Source organism: Arachis ipaensis, chromosome B5 (assembly GCF_059453495.1).
Source record: "Arachis ipaensis isolate K30076 ecotype BB chromosome B5, ASM5945349v1, whole genome shotgun sequence".
Classification (NCBI taxonomy): Eukaryota; Viridiplantae; Streptophyta; class Magnoliopsida; order Fabales; family Fabaceae; genus Arachis; species Arachis ipaensis.
Window position 1 is genome coordinate 114,379,888 of NC_142440.1, and position 18,738 is coordinate 114,398,625.

At 40.7% G+C, this 18,738-nt stretch overlaps 1 non-coding gene across 1 annotated transcript; it reads right to left on the reverse strand.

Annotated features, from left to right (window-relative positions):
* Positions 1-9,924: 9,924 nt before the first annotated feature.
* LOC148565433 (small nucleolar RNA R71) lies at positions 9,925-10,031 on the reverse strand. Its single transcript, XR_015885117.1, has one exon. It is a non-coding gene; the product is annotated as a small nucleolar RNA R71 (small nucleolar RNA).
* Between the last annotated feature and the right edge of the window lie 8,707 nt (positions 10,032-18,738).

Here is an 18,738-nt window from a genome sequence, read left to right on the forward strand (position 1 = left end):
GTCAGTTGTTCAAACACAAACAATCCCCGGCAACGGCGCCAAAAACTTGGTGCACGAATTTTGAATCACACTTTTCACAACTCGTACCACTAACCAGCAAGTGCACTGGGTCGTCCAAGTAATACCTTATGTGAGTAAGGGTCGAATCCCACGGAGATTGTTGGTTTGAAGCAATCTATGGTTATCTTGCAATTCTTAGTCAGGAAGTCAATTATATTTATCAGTTGAATTGCGAACAAATAAGAGAGCATGGGTTAAAGGTTACTTGTTATGCAGTAATGGAGAATATGTTGGAGTTTTGGAGATGCTTTGTCTTCTGAATCTCTGCTTTCCTCTGTCCTCTGATTCACACACGCATGTCCTTCTATGGCAAGCTGTGTGTTAGTGGATCACCGTTGTCAATGGCTACCATCCATCCTTCTAGTGAAAAGGGTCCAGGTGCGCTGTCACCGCACGGCTAATCATCTGCAGGTTCTCAGTCGTACCGGAATAGGACTTACTATCCTTTTGCGTCTGTCACTACGCCCAGCACTCGCGAGTTTGAAGTCCGTCACAGTCATCCAATCCCAGAATCCTACTCGGAATACCACAGACAAGGTTTAGACTTTCCGGATTCTCATGGATGCCGCCATCAATCTAGCTTATACCACGGAGATTCTGATTAAGGAATCTAAGAGAAATTCATTCAATCTGATGTAGAACGGAGGTGATTGTCAGACACACGTTCATAGATTGAGGAAGGTGATGAGTGTCACTGATCATCACCTTCTCCATAGTTAGGCGCGAATGGATATCTTAGATAGGAACACGCATGTTTGAATAGAAAACAGAAATACTTGCATTGATTCACTGAGAACAGCAGAGCTCCTCACCCCCAACAATGGAGTTTAGAGACTCATGCCATAAAAGAGTACAAAGTTTAGATCTAAAATGTCATGGGATGCAAAATAAGTTTCTAAAAGTTGTTTTAAATACTAAACTAGTAGCCTAGGTTTACAAAAAGTGAGTAGACTATGATAGATGGTGCAGAGATCCACTTCTGGGGCCCACTTGGTGTGTGCTGGGGCTGAGACTTAAGCAATTCACGTGCATAAGGCTGTTTTGGGCGTTCAACGCCAGGTTTGGATCCATTTCTGGCGTTGAACTCCAACTTTTAATCCTTTTCTGGCGCTGGACGCCAGAATTGGGCAGAGAACTGGTGTTGAACGTCAGTTTACATCGTCTATCCTTGAGCAAAGTATGAACTATTATATATTTCTGAAAAGCTCTGGACGTCTACTTTCCAACGCAATTGGAAGCGTTCCATTTCGAGTTTTGTAGCTCCATAAAATCCACTTTGAGTGCAGGGAGGTCAGAATCCAACAGCATCAGCAGTCCTTTTTCAACCTGAATCAGATTTTTGCTCAGCTCCCTCAATTTCAGCCAGAAAAATACCTGAAATTACAGAAAAATACACAACTCATAGTAAAGTCCAGAAATATGAATTTTTCCTAAAAACTAATGAAAATAAACTAAAAACTAACTAGAATATCCTAAAAACTATATGAAATTAACCCCAAAAAGCGTATAAAATATCCGCTCATCAAAGACCAAGAACAAAACTCAAAGAATTCAAAGAAAACAAGAACATGCAAAAGACACTAAACTTAAAATTTTTTAAAACCAAACACAAAATTTTCCAAAATTATAAAAGAAAAATATAAGAAGACACCAAACTTAAAGATAGACACAAGATTCAAACAAAGAAGCTATTTTTAAAAAAATTTTAGAAAGAAAGGCTCAAAGAAATCAAAATTTTCAACAAGAACAAAAACAAAAGACTCAAACTAAAAACAAAGAAAAGAAATTTTTTTTTGAAAAAGTTTTTTCAATTTTTTGGAAAAAAAGAAAAATAAAATAAAATAAAAGACTCGAACAAAATTAAAGACAATACCTGATTTAGGGAACAAGATAATCCGTCAGTTGTCCAAACTCGAACAATCCCCGGTAACGGCACCAAAAACTTGGTGCACGAATCCCCACACTTCGTACAGCTGAACTAGCAAGTGTACTGGGTCGTCCAGGTAATACCTGAGCGAGTTAGGGTCGATCCCACAAGGATTGTCATTTGAAGCAAGCTATGGTTATCTTACAGGTCTTAGTCAGGCGGATAGAAGAGTTGTTGGATTTGTGAGATCTAAACTAAGTTGACATGTTTAATTGCATAAAATGAAATAAAGAAAAAGGGTAATCAGAACTCAGAAGTCGTGTAAACTATGGTAAGAAGGTGGTTAAGGCTTGGAGGTGCTTTGTCCTTCTGGATTAACTCCGGTTTTAGTGTCTTCTTCAATTGTGAATGATTTTTTCTATGGCAGGCTGTATGTGATTGACGCTGGTTTAAGCAGCCGCCAATACTTCTCCAGATCTGAACCCTAGGGTTAGTGCGGATCCATTCTGATTGAGAGTGAAGTTCCCGCAGTTCATTCTCTTTGGTGATCCTACTCAAAATGCCACAGACAAGGTCAAATCTTCTGGATCAGAGGATGCTGCGCCTTGGTTCTAGCCTCTACCACAGAGAACCTAATCTCCCCATACCTCGGCTGAACTGGTGTCTTGAGAAGTCCCCAACGAAGTCATGGATTAACCGTCTAAGAGATGTATAGTCAAGCTGGCGGTTCAATGCTTTCCACTTAAGTATTCACACAAACCCAAGAAGAACACGGGTAGTTGTCAGGCACGCGATCTTAGTATGAAGAACGAAGATGATTGTCACGGGTCATCCCGTTCATCATGTTGAAGAACGAAAATACATCTTAGAATTAAATCAAATACGGATTGAAGAGAAACAGTAATACTTTTATTAATCTATAAAACTCAGCAGGGCTCCTCCCCTCAACCTAGGAGGTTTAGAAACTCATACTGATAGGAAACACAATGATAAACAAAAATATGGCATAAAGTCTTCTATGATTATGTAAAATATCCCTTAAATACTAAACTAATGACTAAGGATTACATAAGAAGGGTAAAATAGTCTTTTAGTGCTAAAATCCACTTCTGGGACCCACTTGGTGAGTGTTTAGGCTGAGCTTTGATGAGATCCATGTGGTATGAGGCCTCTAGGGCATTGAACACTGGCTAGGGAGTCCTCTTTGGGCGATTGGACGCTGGTCTCCTCCTTTGGGCACTGGACGCTTAGAGTTGGGCAGGAGGCTGGCGTTGGACGCCAGTTTTGGGCCTTCAATTCAGAAGAAAAGTATGGATTATTACACATGGCTGGAAAGCTCTAGAAGTCAGCTTTCCATAGCCATTCAAAATGCTCCATTTGGACTTCTGTAGCTCCACAAAAGCTCTTCTAAGTGCAAGGAGGTCAAATTCAGACAGCATCTGCAATGCTTTCTCTGTCTCTGAATCAGACTTTTGCTCCAACTCCTTAATTTCAGCCAAAAAATACCTGAAATAGTACAAAAACTCATAGTAGAATCCAAAAATATGAATTTAACACTAAAACCTATGAAAACTTAATAAAAACTAAACAAAACATGCTAAAAACTATATAAAAATGATGCCAAAAAGCGTATAAAATATCCGCCCATCAACAGCATTTAGCACGAACTCATCTTCATTGAATCTCAGGGTTACTTCCCCTTTTTGGACATCAATGAGAGTCTGTCCTGTTGCTAGGAAGGGTCTTCCTAGAATGAGGGTTGCACTCTTGTGCACTTCCATCTCCAACACCACAAAGTCTGTGGGGAAAGCAAAGGGTCCAACCCTAACAATCAGGTCTTCAATCACGCCTGATGGAAGTTTAATAGACCCATCAGCGAGTTGGATACATATGTGAGTTGGTTTAACTTCGTGAGTTAAACAAAGCTTCTTTATGAGTGATGCAGGTATGAGGTTAATGCTTGCCCCAAGATCACACAAGGCTCTCTTTGTGCAGGCATCTTCCAAGGTGCATGGTAACATAAAGATGCCAAGATCCTTAACTTTCTCTGGTAAGCTCTTTTGAATGACTGCACTGCATTCTTCAGTGAGGAGGACTGTTTCTGCCTCTCTCCAATCCTTCTTATGACTTAAGATGTCCTTTATGAACTTAGCATAAGATGGTATATGTTCAAGAGCCTCTGCAAAAAGGATCTTGATCTCTAGTGTTCTGAGATAATCTGCAAAGTGGGCAAACTGTTTATCCCTTTCCGCTTGACAAAGTTTCTGAGGAAATGGCATCTTGGCCTTGTACTCATCAATCTTAATTGATGTAGGCTGAGTACCTAATGTACTAGAAGGGGAGTTACTAACTTGCTTATGAGGGGTGTTATCAGCACTTGTATGTATCTGACTACCCTTATTGCTGCTCCGTTCCTGGCGTTCAACTCCAGGAACACTGTCCCCTGTTGGGCGTTCAACGCCAAGAGTGGGTATCTCTTCTTGGTGTTGAACACCAAGATTGCTGCCCCCATTTGGGCATTCAACGCTAGGGTGGATACCCCTTTTTGGCGCTGAACACCAATGACATTCCTCTTTTGGCGTTCAACACCCTTAGAGATGTCTTGGATAGCAGTCAGATATCCCTCTGTTAGCTTTTCTTCCCTTTATCTCCTGTTGCATTGAGGTTGGGTATTTAATGATTTTCCACTCCTCAGTTAGATAGCTTAACACTCTTCTATTATCTGCTTAGATAACTGCTGCCTTGTTTGACTCAGCTAGGCTTCTACATTCCTGTTGGAAGCCTGAGTTTCTTTCAAAGCCTCTTGCAATTCCAGCAGTTGCTGGGCAAGGGTGTGTAGTTGCTGAGTCAATGGGCCATCCTATTCTGGAGGGGTAGGTTCAGTAGATATTGCCTTAACCTCTCCTTTCATAGAAGTCTTAGTAGCTGAGTACAGATATTGGTTAGTGGCAACTGTCTCAATAAACTCGTGAGCCTTTTCATTTGTCTTTCTCATATGTATAGAACCACCAGCAGAGTGGTCCAGAGACATTTTAGCTATATCTGAAAGTCTATAGTAAAAGATATCTAACTTTACCCATTATGAAAACTTGTGCACGAAATTGCGATCATCAACCATGGCGCCAAAGACTTGGTGCTCTCAAACATGAATCACACTTTGTCACAACTTCGCACAACTAACCAGCAAGTGCACTGGGTCGTCCAAGTAATAATCCTTACATGAGTAAGGGTCGATCCCACGGAGATTGTCGGCCTGAAGCAAGCTATGGTCACCTTGTAAATCTCAGTCAGGCAGATTCAAATGGTTATGGTGAATTGATAATAAATATAAATAAAATATAAACTAGGATAGAGATACTTATGTAATCATTGGTGAGAATTTCAGATAAGCGTATAGAGATGCTTTTGTTCCTCCTGAACCTCTGCTTTCCTTCTGTCTTCATCCAATCATTCCTACTCCCTTCCATGGCAAGCTGTATGTTGGGCATCATCGTTGTCAATGGCTACAACCCGTCCTCTCTGTGAAAATGGTCCAATGCGCTGTCACTGCATGGCTAATCATCTGTCAGTTCTCGATCATACTGGAATAGGATTTACTATCCTTTTGCGTCTGTCACTACGCCCAGCACTCGCGAGTTTGAAGCTCGTCACAGCCATCCCTTCCCAGATCCTACTCGGAATACCACAGACAAGGTTTAGACTTTCTGGATCTCAGGAATGGTCATCCATGGGTTCTAACTTATACCATGAAGATTCTAATATCTCGGACTCGGTCCTCTGTATTAGATATCTAAGAGATATTCATTCTTGCTTGTTTGCATGTAGAACGGAAGTGTTTGTCAGGCACGCGTTCGTAAGTGAGAATGATGATGAGCGTCACATAATCATCACATTCATCATGTTCTTGGGTGCGAATGAACATCTTAGAATAGGAATAAGCTTGAATTGAATAGAAAAATAATAGTACTTTGCATTAATTCATGAGGAACAGCAGAGCTCCACACCTTAATCTATGGTGTGTAGAAACTCTACCGTTGAAAATACATAAGAACCAAGTCTAGGCATGGCCGAATGGCCAGCCCCAAAACATGATCAAAGGATCAAAAGACAATCCAAAGATGATCCAAAGATGTTCCAAAGATGTAAATACAATAGTAAAAAGTCCTATTTATACTAAACTAGTTACTAGGGTTTACAAAAATGAGTAAATGATGCAGAAATCCACTTCTGGGGCCCACTTGGTGTGTGCTTGGGCTGAGCATTGAGCTTTACACGTGTAGAGGCTTCTCTTGGATTTGAACGCCAGTTTGTAACCTGTTTCTGGCGTTTAACTCCACTTTGCAACCTGTTTCTGGCGTTTAACTCCATAATGCAACATGGAACTAGCGTTGAACCCCAGTTTGTGTCATCTAAACTCGGGCAAAGTATGGACTATTATATATTTCTTGAAAGCCCTGGATGTCTACTTTCCAACGCAATTGAGAGCGCTTCATTTGAAGTTCTGTAGCTCTAGAAAACCCACTTTGAGTGCAGGGAGGTCAGAATCCAACAGCATCTGTAGTCCTTCTTCAGCCTCTGAATCTGATTTTTGCTCAAGTCCCTCAATTTCAGCCAGAAAATACCTGAAATCACAAAAAAATACACAAACTCATAGTAAAGTCCAGAAATGTGATTTTTATTTAAAAACTAATAAAATTATACTAAAAACTAACTAAATCATACTAAAAACTATGTAAAAACAATGCCAAAAAGCGTATAAATTATCCGCTCATCACAACACTGATGCCAGGGCATTTTAGCCAGTTTCACTGACCTTTTCTTTACTGTTTTAGGGTAGTTTCAAGCATTTTCTTAGGAAATAAACAAGTTTTGGGTAAAATTTCACTTATATCTGGATTCAAGCAAGCATGGTGCACTTTACATGATTTCATGAGAATTTTGCATGAATTAAATGATAAATTGGATGATGTATGTCTCATGATGAGGATTAGAACTTTGATGCACTCTATTGCTTGATTTCAGGACAAAGGAAGCAAGAGAGAACCACGTTAGCAACCACGTTAGTCTAACTAACGTGACCACTAACGTGGAATGGGAGCTAGCTTGCAACGTTAATGAGAAAAATAATCGCAAATAACGTCCTCGAAGCCATCATAGCCCATGTTAAGAGTCACGTTAACTAAGTTAACGTGAACTCTAACGTGGAAGAAGAAAGTGGAGCCAACGTTAGTGAAACTCACCTTTGTCACTAACGTTGGACCAAGCTCATATTGGCCACGTTAACTTAGTTAACGTGGACTCTAACATTGGAAAGCAAAAGAATGGCCAACGTTAGTGACACTCATCTTTGTCACTAACGTTGGACTAAGCCACTTTGAGCCACGTTAACTCCCACGTTAACTTAGTTAACGTAGAAGCTAACGTGGAGAAAGCAAATAATCGCCAACGTTAGTGACACTCACCTTTGTCACTAACGTTGGAATGAGCCACAATGAGCCACTGTGAGCCACGTTAACTCCCACGTTAACTTAGTTAACGTGGAAGCTAACGTGGAGGAAAGGATGATGAGCCAACATTAGTGACACTCACCTTTGTCAATAACGTTGGAGATGGCTATCATCACCACGTTAGAAGCCACGTTAACTTAGTTAACGTGGATTCTAACGTGAGAAGTAGGGGCATCTTGGAACGTTAGTGACAAAGGTAAGTGTCACTAACGTTCTCGAAGGATTGGCAAGCCTACGTTAAGAGCCACGTTAACTAAGTTAACTTGGACTCTAACGTAGGGGGAAGAGTGGACTCTCAACGTTATTGGAAAAGGTGAGTCCTAATAACGTGTGCGAAGGACCATGAGGCAACGTTAGTGGTCACGTTAGTGCCACTAACGTTGAAGTTAACGTGGATCATCCCTGGGTTAGGAACGTTAGTGAAAAAGGTGATTGTCACTAACGTTCTCGAACCCACACTCTCACTTAACGTTAACGCCACTAACGTTCTGAGCTAAATACCCTGCCTACCTCACACTTTCTCTCTGCAAGTAAAGCTAAGCCCACTGAAGAGGATAACTGCTTCAAACTCAAGATCCAAAAGCCCATATCCAAAACTTGAAGAACCAACTAGAAGATCAGAAGAGTAGTATATATAGGGGTAGTTTTGAATTAGAAAAAAAGCTTTTGGGGAGTTGGAAATTGGAGAACTACTCTTTGTATTTTACTTTCTCTGCACTTCTAGTTTTATTTTCAGAATGTATCTTCCATCTTTATTTTCCATTTCCAGAGCTATGAACAACTAAACCCCTTTCATTGGGTTAGGGAGCTCTGTTGTAATTTGATGGATCAATGTTAGTTTTCATTATTCTTCTTCTATCTTTTCTCTTGATTTTACTAGAAAGCTTTCAATCTTCATCCAATTGGACAGTTATCTTGGAAAAGAAGCTATTCAAACTTGGATCTCTTTTAAACCTTGGAAGAGGAATGAAGAGATCATGCTAGAAAGGCTTTCTCATGTTGGATCAAATTGGGGTTGGAAGGATATGGTGACTATAATTCTACTAACACTTGATTTGGGAATGCATGTGGTATAATCAGTGACCATACTTCATCTCTTCTCATGAGCAATTGACCAAGGAATTGGCTATTGATCAAGATTTGAGAGATTGAATTACAAGGAATTGTAATTTGATCACTTAAGATTGCCAAGGAGATCAATGAACGCATTGATTGAGGAAGAGGTGAAAATGAACTTGATCCGGAGAATGCAACATCTCCTAAGCCCAATGAATTCCCCATTTCTGATCTTACCCATTCTCTTTAATTTCTACAATTTACTTTTATGAGCATCTTCCCCATTCCCATTTAAGATTCTGCAATTTACTTTCCGTTATTTATTTTCAGCTCTTTACTTTCAGCATTTACATTTTTTGCTATTACTTTCCCGCCATTTAATTTCCTGCAACTATCAAACCAAATTATGCTTCGCTCAACTAGAACATTCCTCTAATTAAAGTTGCTTGACCAATCAATCCCTGTGGGATTCGACCTCACTCTATTGTGAGTTTTTACTTGACGACAATTCGGTATACTTGCCGAAGGAAAATTGTTGAGAGACAAATTTCCATGCATCAAGTTTATGGCGCCGTTGTCGGGGATTGATTTTGTATCAACAATGATTAGATTGGAGGATAACTAGATTGAGCATTTTTTTTTTGTTTGATTTAAATTTCTGTTTGAGTAATTTACTTTCAGTTTTAGTTATTTTCTTCCCTTTACCCCCTACTCCTCTTTCTTCGTTATTTACAATTCAATTTACTAACTCACTAACTATTCGATATATTGCATCACTCACACTAACAGCATTTCTAACAAGAATAGTTTCTGCATCTATTTCCTTGATTGTGCATTGTTGGTTGTATGACAGGGAGAAGAAGTGGGGCTTCAACTTCCTTTGATTCTGAACCTGAGAGGACCTTCCTTAGATTAAGGAGGGAAGCAAAAGGAAAGAGAGTAGTTGGTGCTGAGGAAGAGGAGGAGTACTTTGAACCAGATATGGATGAGAATATTGAGAACCATCATGAAGAAGAGGCTCACAACCATGGCCGAGAAGGTCCAGCACATCAGGCTGGGCAAGAGAAAAGGGTTCTGGGTTCGTAGATCAATCCAAACCCAGGAAATTACGGAAGTAGCATCCAAAGGCCAACCATACATGCCAACAACTTTGAACTAAAGCCACAGCTCATCACCCTTGTTCAGAACAATTGTTCATTTGGAGGGAGTGTCCAAGAAGACCCCAATCAACATCTGACCACCTTCCTGAGGATATGTGATACTGTGAAGTCTAATGGTGTTCATCCTGACACCTATAGACTACTTCTGTTCCCTTTCTCACTCAAGGACAAGGCATCTAAATGGCTGGAATCCTTCCCAAAGGAGAGTTTAGCAACCTGGAAAGATGTGGTGAACAAATTCTTGGCAAGATTCTATCCTCCTCAACGGATCAACAGGCTGAGAGCTGAGGTGCAAACCTTCAGGCAGCAAGATGGTGAGACTCTATATGAAGCATGGGAGAGGTTTAAGGACCTGACAAGAAGGTGTCCACCAGATATGTTCAATGAATGGGTGCAGCTGCACATTTTCTACGAAGGCCTTTCCTATGAATCAAAGAAGGCAGTAAACCACTCATTCGGGGGATCTCTAAACAAGAAGAAGACCATTGAGGAGGCCATAGATATTATTGAGACTGTAGCAGAGAATGACTACTTCTATGCCTCCGAAAGAGGCAACAGTAGATGAGTGATGGAGCTAAACAATGTAGATGCACTGCTGGCCCAAAACAAGCTCATTACCAAGCAATTAGCTGACCTCACCAAGAAGATGGAGAGGAACCAAGTAGCAGTAATCACCACCTCATCAACAACCCAAGAAGGAGAGGATGAAGAAGCAGAGGGTAGTCAGGAGCAAGCCAACTACATTGGGAATTCACCTAGGTAAAATCATGACCCATACTCCAAGACCTACAACCCTGGTTGGAGGAATCACCCAAACTTTGGGTGGGGAAATCAACAGGATCAAGGCCAAGATTAGAGACGTCACAACCCCAACAACCATGCAGCTCACCAACAGTCCACACAGAGATCATATCAACACCACCCTAACAACACTTCTCCACATCCATACCAAAACCAAAATAACCCTTCTCATCACTCCAATCCCAACCCACCATCATCTGATGACAGACTCTCAAGGATTAAGAAACTACTTGAAGGCATATGCTAAGAGATTCAAGACAGTAAGGCATTCCGAGAAGAAGTGTGGTTCAATATGCAGAATCAAGATGCTGCCATCAAGAAACTTGAGACACAAATTGGCTACCTATTCAAGCAAATTCCCAGACACAACCCTCGTAGCGATACTGACTCAAACCAAAGGGAGGAGTGTCAGGCTATCACCCTCAGAAGTGGAAAGGAATTGAAGGAGACTCCCAAGCAACCACAAGAGAAAGATTCAGTTGGGAAGAAGGAGGAACAAGATGAAGTTCAAGTCCCCACCTCCAACTCACATCAAAAGGAAGGAGAGCTGAAGCCATATGTTCCCAAAGTCCCATATCCTCAACAACTGAAGAAGAAGGGGGATGACAGCCAGTTCTCCAGATTTTTAGAAATCTTCAAGAAATTACAGATTAACATACCCTTTGCTGAAGCAATAGAGCAAATGCCGCTCTATGCCAAGTTCTTGAAGGAATTGATGACTAAGAAGAGAAGTTAGAAGAGCAACGAAACTGTGATACTAACCGAAGAATGTAGTGCTATCATTCAGCATAAACTACCCCAAAAATTGAAGGATCCTGGGAGCTTCCAGATCCCTTGTATTATAGGGGAGATCACAGTGGAGAAAGCTCTATGTGACCTAGGAGCCAGCATAAATCTAATGTCAGTAGCTATGATGAGAAAAATGAAGATCGAGGAGGCTAAGCTAACAAAAATGGCCCTACAACTGGCAGACCGATCGTTCAAGTTCCCTCATGGTATAGTAGAAGATTTGCTGGTGAAGGTGGGGGATTTCATCTTCCCAGCAGACTTTGTGGTGTTGGACATGCAGGAGGAAGCCAAAGCCTCCATCATCCTGGGAAGACCATTCTTAGCTACTGTTGGAGTTGTTATTGATGTCCAAAAAGGTGACCTCACCCTGAGATTACACAATGAAAATATGACATTCAATGTGTTCAAGGCCATGAGTTACCCACCAGAACAATTGGGAGAATGTATGAGGTTGGACTCACTGGAAGATGCAGAGCAGGAGAGCTTTGAAGAAGAAGAACCTGAAAGGTTGACAGAAGAGGAATCAACGTCTAGTGAAGAGGCCGCAATAGCAGAAATTCATATACAAGGTGCACCAAAGGAAGAGAATGAAAAGTTAGAAGCACCAAAACTTGAACTCAAGGCACTGCCACCCACTCTCAAATATGCATACTTAGGGGAGAATGAAAGCTACCCAGTGATCATAAACTCATCCCTCAGCCAAGATCAAGAGAATGAACTGCTCCAAGTGTTGCGAAAGCATAAAAATTCCATTGGATGGACCCTCGCTGACCTGAAAGGGATCAGTTCGGCCATATGCATGCATAAAATACTGTTGGAAGATGATACCAAACCATCCATTCAATCTCAAAGGAGGCTGAACCCAATCATGAAGGAAGTGGTACAGAAGGAAGTTATGAAGTTGTGGCAGGGAGGGGTAATCTACCCGACCCTGGGTCAGCCCCGTGCATGTTGTTCCGAAAAAAGGAGGAATCATTGTAGTTCCCAATGAGAGGAACGAACTAATCCCCACCAGGACCGTCACAGGATGGCGGATGTACATAGACTACAGAAAACTAAATGAAGCTACACAAAAAGATCATTTCCCCCTTCCATTCATGGATCAGATGTTGGAAAGACTCGCAAGACACTCATACTATTGTTTTCTCGACGGTTATTCAGGATATAACCAAATAGTGATTGATCCCAGAGACCAAGAGAAAACCTCATTTACTTGCCCATATGGAGTGTTTGCTTACAGGCGCATGCCATTTGGGCTATGTAATGTGCCTGCAACTTTCCAACGCTGCATGCTATCTATCTTCTCGGATATGATAGAGAAATTCATTGATGTCTTTATGGATGATTTTTTGGTATTCGGAGATTCCTTTCCTAGTTGCTTAAATCACCTAGCCTTGGTATTGAAAAGGTGCCAAGAGACCAATCTGGTCCTGAACTGGGAGAAATGTCACTTTATGGTAACTGAAGGAATAGTCCTTGGCCATAAGATTTCTAACCAAGGCATTGAGGTTGACAGAGCTAAGGTGGAACTTATTGAAAAACTTCCCCCACCCAGTCATGTCAAGGCAATTAGGAGTTTTTTAGGGCATGCTGGCTTTTACAGGAGGTTTATTAAAGATTTTTCAAAGATAGCCAAGTCCTTAAGCAATCTCCTTGTATCTGATACATTGTTTGTCTTCGATGAAAAATGCATGCTAGCATTCAAAAATTTGAAACAGAGGCTGTCCTCTGCCCCTATCATTTCCCCACCTGATTGGAACCTACCTTTTGAATTGATGTGTGATGCATCTGATTTTGCAGTTGGGGCCGTGTTAGGGCAGAGGAAAGATAACTTAGTCTATGTGATATACTATGCTAGCAAAGTCCTCAATGACACTCAAAGAAATTATACCACTGCTGAAAAAGAGTTGCTAGCAATAGTTTTTGCATTTGACAAGTTTAGATCATACCTCATTGGTGCTAAAGTGATTGTTTTCACAGATCACACAGCACTTAAATATTTGTTTGCCAAGCAAGAATCAAAACCAAGACTAATAAGATGGATCTTATTATTGTAGGAATTCAACATTGAAATTAGAGACAAGAAAGGAGTGGAGAACAAGGTAGCAGATCACCTATCCAGAATCCCTCATGATAAAGGTGGAGCACATGATACAAGTGTAAATGAGCTCTTTACTGATGAGCAGTTGATGACAGTTCACAAAGCACCATGGTTTACAGACATTGCCAACTTCAAGGCAACTGGGGCTTTACCTCCAGAGATCAACAAACATAAAAAAAGAAAGCTCATAAATGATGCAAAATATTTTGTCTGGGATGAGCCATATCTCTTCAAGAAGTGTTCAGATGGAATCCTGAGAAGATGTGTTTCAAAAGAAGAAGGACGAGAGGTCCTGTGGAATTGCCACGGCTCATGCTATGGAGGCCATTTTGGAGGGGACAGAACTGCAGCCAAGGTGTTACAAAGCGGATTCTTTTGGCCCACCCTTTTTAAGGATGCCAAAGAACTAGTAAAGAACTGTAATGAATGCCAAAGAGCTGGAAACTTGCCCAGAAGAAATGAGATGCCACAGAATTTCATCTTAGAACTGGAACTGTTTGATGTATGGGGAATCGATTTCATGGGACCATTCCTAACCTCATATTCAAACAAGTATATTTTAGTGGCAGTAGACTACGTTTTCAAGTGGGTGGAGGCTATTGCAACCCCAACAAATGATAACAAGGTGGTCATGAACTTCCTCAGGAAGAATATCTTTAGCCGGTTTGGAGTCCCACGAGCACTCATCAGTGATGGAGGGAGCCACTTTTGTAACAGACCACTAGAAGCTCTTCTCCTACGATACGGGGTGAAACACAAGGTTGCAACGCCTTACCATCCCCAAACAAGTGGGCAAACTGAGATATCTAACAGAGAGCTAAAAAGGATTTTGGAAAAGACTGTGGGAGCATCAAGAAAGGATTGGTCGAAGAAGCTGGATGATGCTCTTTGGGCATACAGAACAGCATTCAAAACACCACTCGGGATGTCCCCATATCAACTGGTGTATGGGAAAGCTTGTCACCTGCCACTGGAGCTGGAACACAAAGCTCTATGGGCTCTCAAGATACTAAATTTTGACAGCATTGCTACTGGTGCAAAAAAGATTCTGCAGCTGCAAGAGATGGAGGAATTTAGATTTGAAGCCTATGAAAATGCCAAGATTTATAAAGAAAAGGCGAAAAGAAGGCATGACCTCCATCTGGCACCCAGGAATTTCGCAAAAGGGAAGCAAGTACTCCTCTACAACTCCAAATTGAGACTGTTCCCAGGAAAACTCAAATCAAGGTGGTCAGGACCCTTTCTTGTCATAAAAGTCTCCCCATATGGACACATAGAAATCATGGATGAAAGTTCTGAGAGGACTTTCACTGTGAATGGACAAAGGCTCAAACACTATATGGGCAACATGGGGGAAAACCCCAAAGTGAAGTATCATCTTAAGTAATGGAGGGATCGTCGAGCTAGCGACGCTAAAAGAGCGCTTTGTTGGGAGGCAACCCAACCTAAGGTAGTTTCTTTTTCATCGTCATTTGAATAAAGACCACAAGTTGTTTCCCCTGTATTACAAGGAGCTAAGTTTGGTGTTTCACACCAAAACAATCCAAGAGTGAAAGTGTAATTCTAAGTTTGGTGTTCCACCGAATATATTAGTTAGAATCACACTACACTCCAATGGCAAAATGCTAGTCCCAACTAATCAAGGGAACCACTTAGTAGTAGTTTAGTCTTTAGTTAATAGTTGCTTAGTTAATAACAATGTATGAGGCTCTCTGCAAGTATGCAATCTGTTGTACTAAGCAAGGAACTAAGTTTGGTATTCACACACCAAATTAAGTTCAGAAATTCACAAGCATACATGCAAGCTAACTATTTCTCAAGTGCTTTGGGAACAAGCATCTTCCAATAACTTTGCAGGAGCCTTCTGAGGAAATGGTGCACCATCATCCAAGGAAGTGAAGGAGCAAAAACTATGGATGATGAGAACAAGGGGATAGCTAGAAACCATCACCCGAAGGTCGTATTGTTACTTAATTCCATATACATGAAATGCTAAAAATTGGAAGTCCCAAGGTGCCCTTGATTAATAGTTACTCATTAGTTTAAATCATTAGAATTTAATGTTTGTTTTTGTCATATGTGTGCTGTCTACGATACCTGTTGCATCTTCACCTTGCTTATTTGTATGCTTGTCCCCTTTTTAATCAAATAAAAAGAGAATGTGTGTTATCAAAGACCAGAGTGGAATCCATATTGTGGAGTAAGTTCCTAATCTTGTGGTGTGGTAATAGATTAGCTAAGTTGGTTTACCAATAAGGTGGGAAGGCAACTATCTGTCCTGAATTATATGCTTGAAACACACCCCATGAGACTAGCTAAATAATAAGATTCGAATAAAAAAAAGGGAAAGAAAAAAATGAAAGTTAAAGAATAAAAGAAAAAGAGTAAGAAATAAGGCTAGGCACCAAGGGTTTGAATCTTGAGGCAAGTGTTTGTGGTGTTCCTGTGTAAGGGATTTACTTGGATGAATAAGCTCTTAGGGGTGCCTTGTCACTTGGTAACTTGGGTTAACTAACTCGGGATTATCAGCTGAAAGTCCACTATCAAGAGTAACCTTTGCTACAGAATGCTTAGTAACCCAAAGAGGTACTGGACACCAAGGTCTCAAGAAAGAAAATAACAAACCATGTGCCTTTGGTGTGTATGTATGGGGGAAAGAGACTTGAGGGAGTAAGTCCTTAGGGGTGTCTTAACACCTAGCACCTTGAACCAACTGGTTCGGGAGTGCTGGCTGAAAGCTTATCTTAAAGAGTCGCCCCCTCACAGAGAACCTAGTCTGAGAACACAAACGAGCCCTGAAATGACAAAAAGGATCAATGAATAAAGTTTCATAAGGTGCAGTCAAGTGGGTATTCCAGGACATGATAAAGGTCTGAAAGCCAGTAAAGGAATGAACCTAAGTTGCTATGCATGAAACCACCATAAAACCAAGGACATGACTTCCACAATAATGACTCATTTCTCTTGGTATTTCATTCATCATTCTCTTGTTCCAGTACTTGCTTAGGGACAAACAAGCTTTAAGTTTGGTGTTGTGATGCCAGGGCATTTTGGCCAGTTTCACTGACCTTTTCTTTACTGTTTTAGGGTAGTTTCATGCATTTTCTTAGGAAATAAGCAAATTTTGGGTAAAATTTCACTTATATCTTGATTCAAGCAAGCATGGTGCACTTTACATGATTTCATGAGAATTTTGCATGAATTAAATGACAAATTGGATGATTCATGTCTCATGATGAGGATTAGAACTTTGATGCACTCTATTGCTTGATTTCAGGACAAAAGAAGCAAGAGAGAACCACGTTAGCAGCCACGTTAGTCTAACTAACGTGACCACTAACGTGGAATGGGAGCTAGCTTGCAACGTTAATGAGAAAAGTAATCGCCAATAACGTCCTCGAAGCCATCATAGCCCACGTTAAGAGTCACGATAACTAAGTTAACATGAACTCTAACGTGGAAGAAGAAAGTGGAGCCAACTTTAATGACACTGACCTTTGTCACTAACGTTGGACCAAGCTCATATTGGCCACGTTAAGGGCCACGTTAACTTAGTTAACGTGGACTCTAACGTTGGGAAGCAAAAGAATGGCCAACGTTAGTGACACTCACCTTTGTCACTAATGTTGGACTAAGCCACTTTGAGCCACGTTAACTCCCACGTTAACTTAGTTAACGTGGAAGCTAACGTGGAGAAAGCAAATAATCGCCAACGTTAGTGACACTCACCTTTGTCACTAACATTGGAATGAGCAACGATGAGTCACTATGAGCCACGTTAACTCCCACGTTAACTTAGTTAACGTGGAAGCTAACATGGAGGAAAGGATGATGAGCCAACGATAGTGACACTAACCTTTGTCACTAACGTTGGAGATGGCTATCATCACCACGTTAGAAGCCACGTTAACTTAGTTAACGTGGATTCTAACGTGAGAAGTAGGGGCTTCTTAGAACGTTAGTGACAAAGGTAAGTGTCACTAACGTTCTCGAAGGATTGGCAAGCCTACGTTAAGAGCCACGTTAACTAAGTTAACGTGGACTCTAACGTAGGGGGAAGAGTGGACTATCAACATTATTGGAAAAGGTGAGTCCCAATAACGTGTGTGAAGGACCAAGAGGCAACGTTAGTGGTCACGTTGGTGCCACTAACGTTGAAGTTAACGTGGATCATCCCTAGGTTAGGAACGTTAGTGAAAAAGGTGATTGTCACTAACGTTCTCGAACCCACACTCTCACTTAACGTTAACGCCACTAACGTCCTGAGCTAAATACCCTGCCTACCTCACACTTTCTCTCTGCAAGTAAAGCTAAGCCCACTGAAGAGGATAACTGCTTCAAACTCAAGATCCAAAAGCCCATATCCAAGACTTGAAGAACCAACAAGAAGATCAGAAGAGTAGTATATATAGGGATAGTTTTGAATTAGAAAAAAAGCTTTTGGGGAGTTGGAAATTGGAGAACTACTCTTTGTATTTTACTTTCTCTGCACTTATAGTTTTATTTTCAGAATGTATCTTCCATCTTTGTTTTCCATTTCCAGAGCTATGAACAACTAAACCCTTTTCATTAGATTAGGGAGCTCTGTTGTAATTTGATGGATCAATGTTAGTTTTCATTATTCTTCTTCTATCTTTTCTCTTGATTTTACTAGAAAGCTTTCAATCTTCATCCAATTGGATAGTTATCTTGGAAAAGAAGCTATTTAAACTTGGATCTCTTTTGAACCTTGAAAGAGGAATGAAGAGATCATGCTAGAAATGCTTTCTCATGTTGGACCAAATTGGGGTTGGAAGGATATGGTGACTATAATTCTACTAACACTTGATTTGGGAATGCATGTGGTATAATCAGTGACCATACTTCATCTCTTCTCATGAGAAATTGACCAAGGAATTAGCTATTAATCAAGATTTGAGAGATTGAATTACAAGGAATTGTAATTTGATCACTTAAGATTGCCAAGGAGATCAATGAACGCATTGATTGAGGAAGAGGTGAAAATGAACTTGATCCGGAGAATGAAACATCTCCTAAGCCCAATGAATTCCCCATTTCTGATCTTACCCATTCTCTTTAATTTTTGCAATTTACTTTTATGAGCATCTTCCCCATTCCCATTTAAGATTCTGCAATTTACTTTCCGTCATTTATTTTCAGCTCTTTACTTTCAGCATTTACATTTTCTGCTATTACTTTCCCGCCATTTAATTTCCTGCAACTATCAAACCAAATTCTTCTTCGCTCAACTAGAACATTCCTCTAATTAAAGTTGCTTGACCAATCAATCCCTGTGGGATTCGACCGCACTCTATTGTGAGTTTTTACTTGACGACAATTCGGTATACTTGCCGAAGGAAAATTGTTGAGAGACAAATTTTCGTGCATCAAACACCA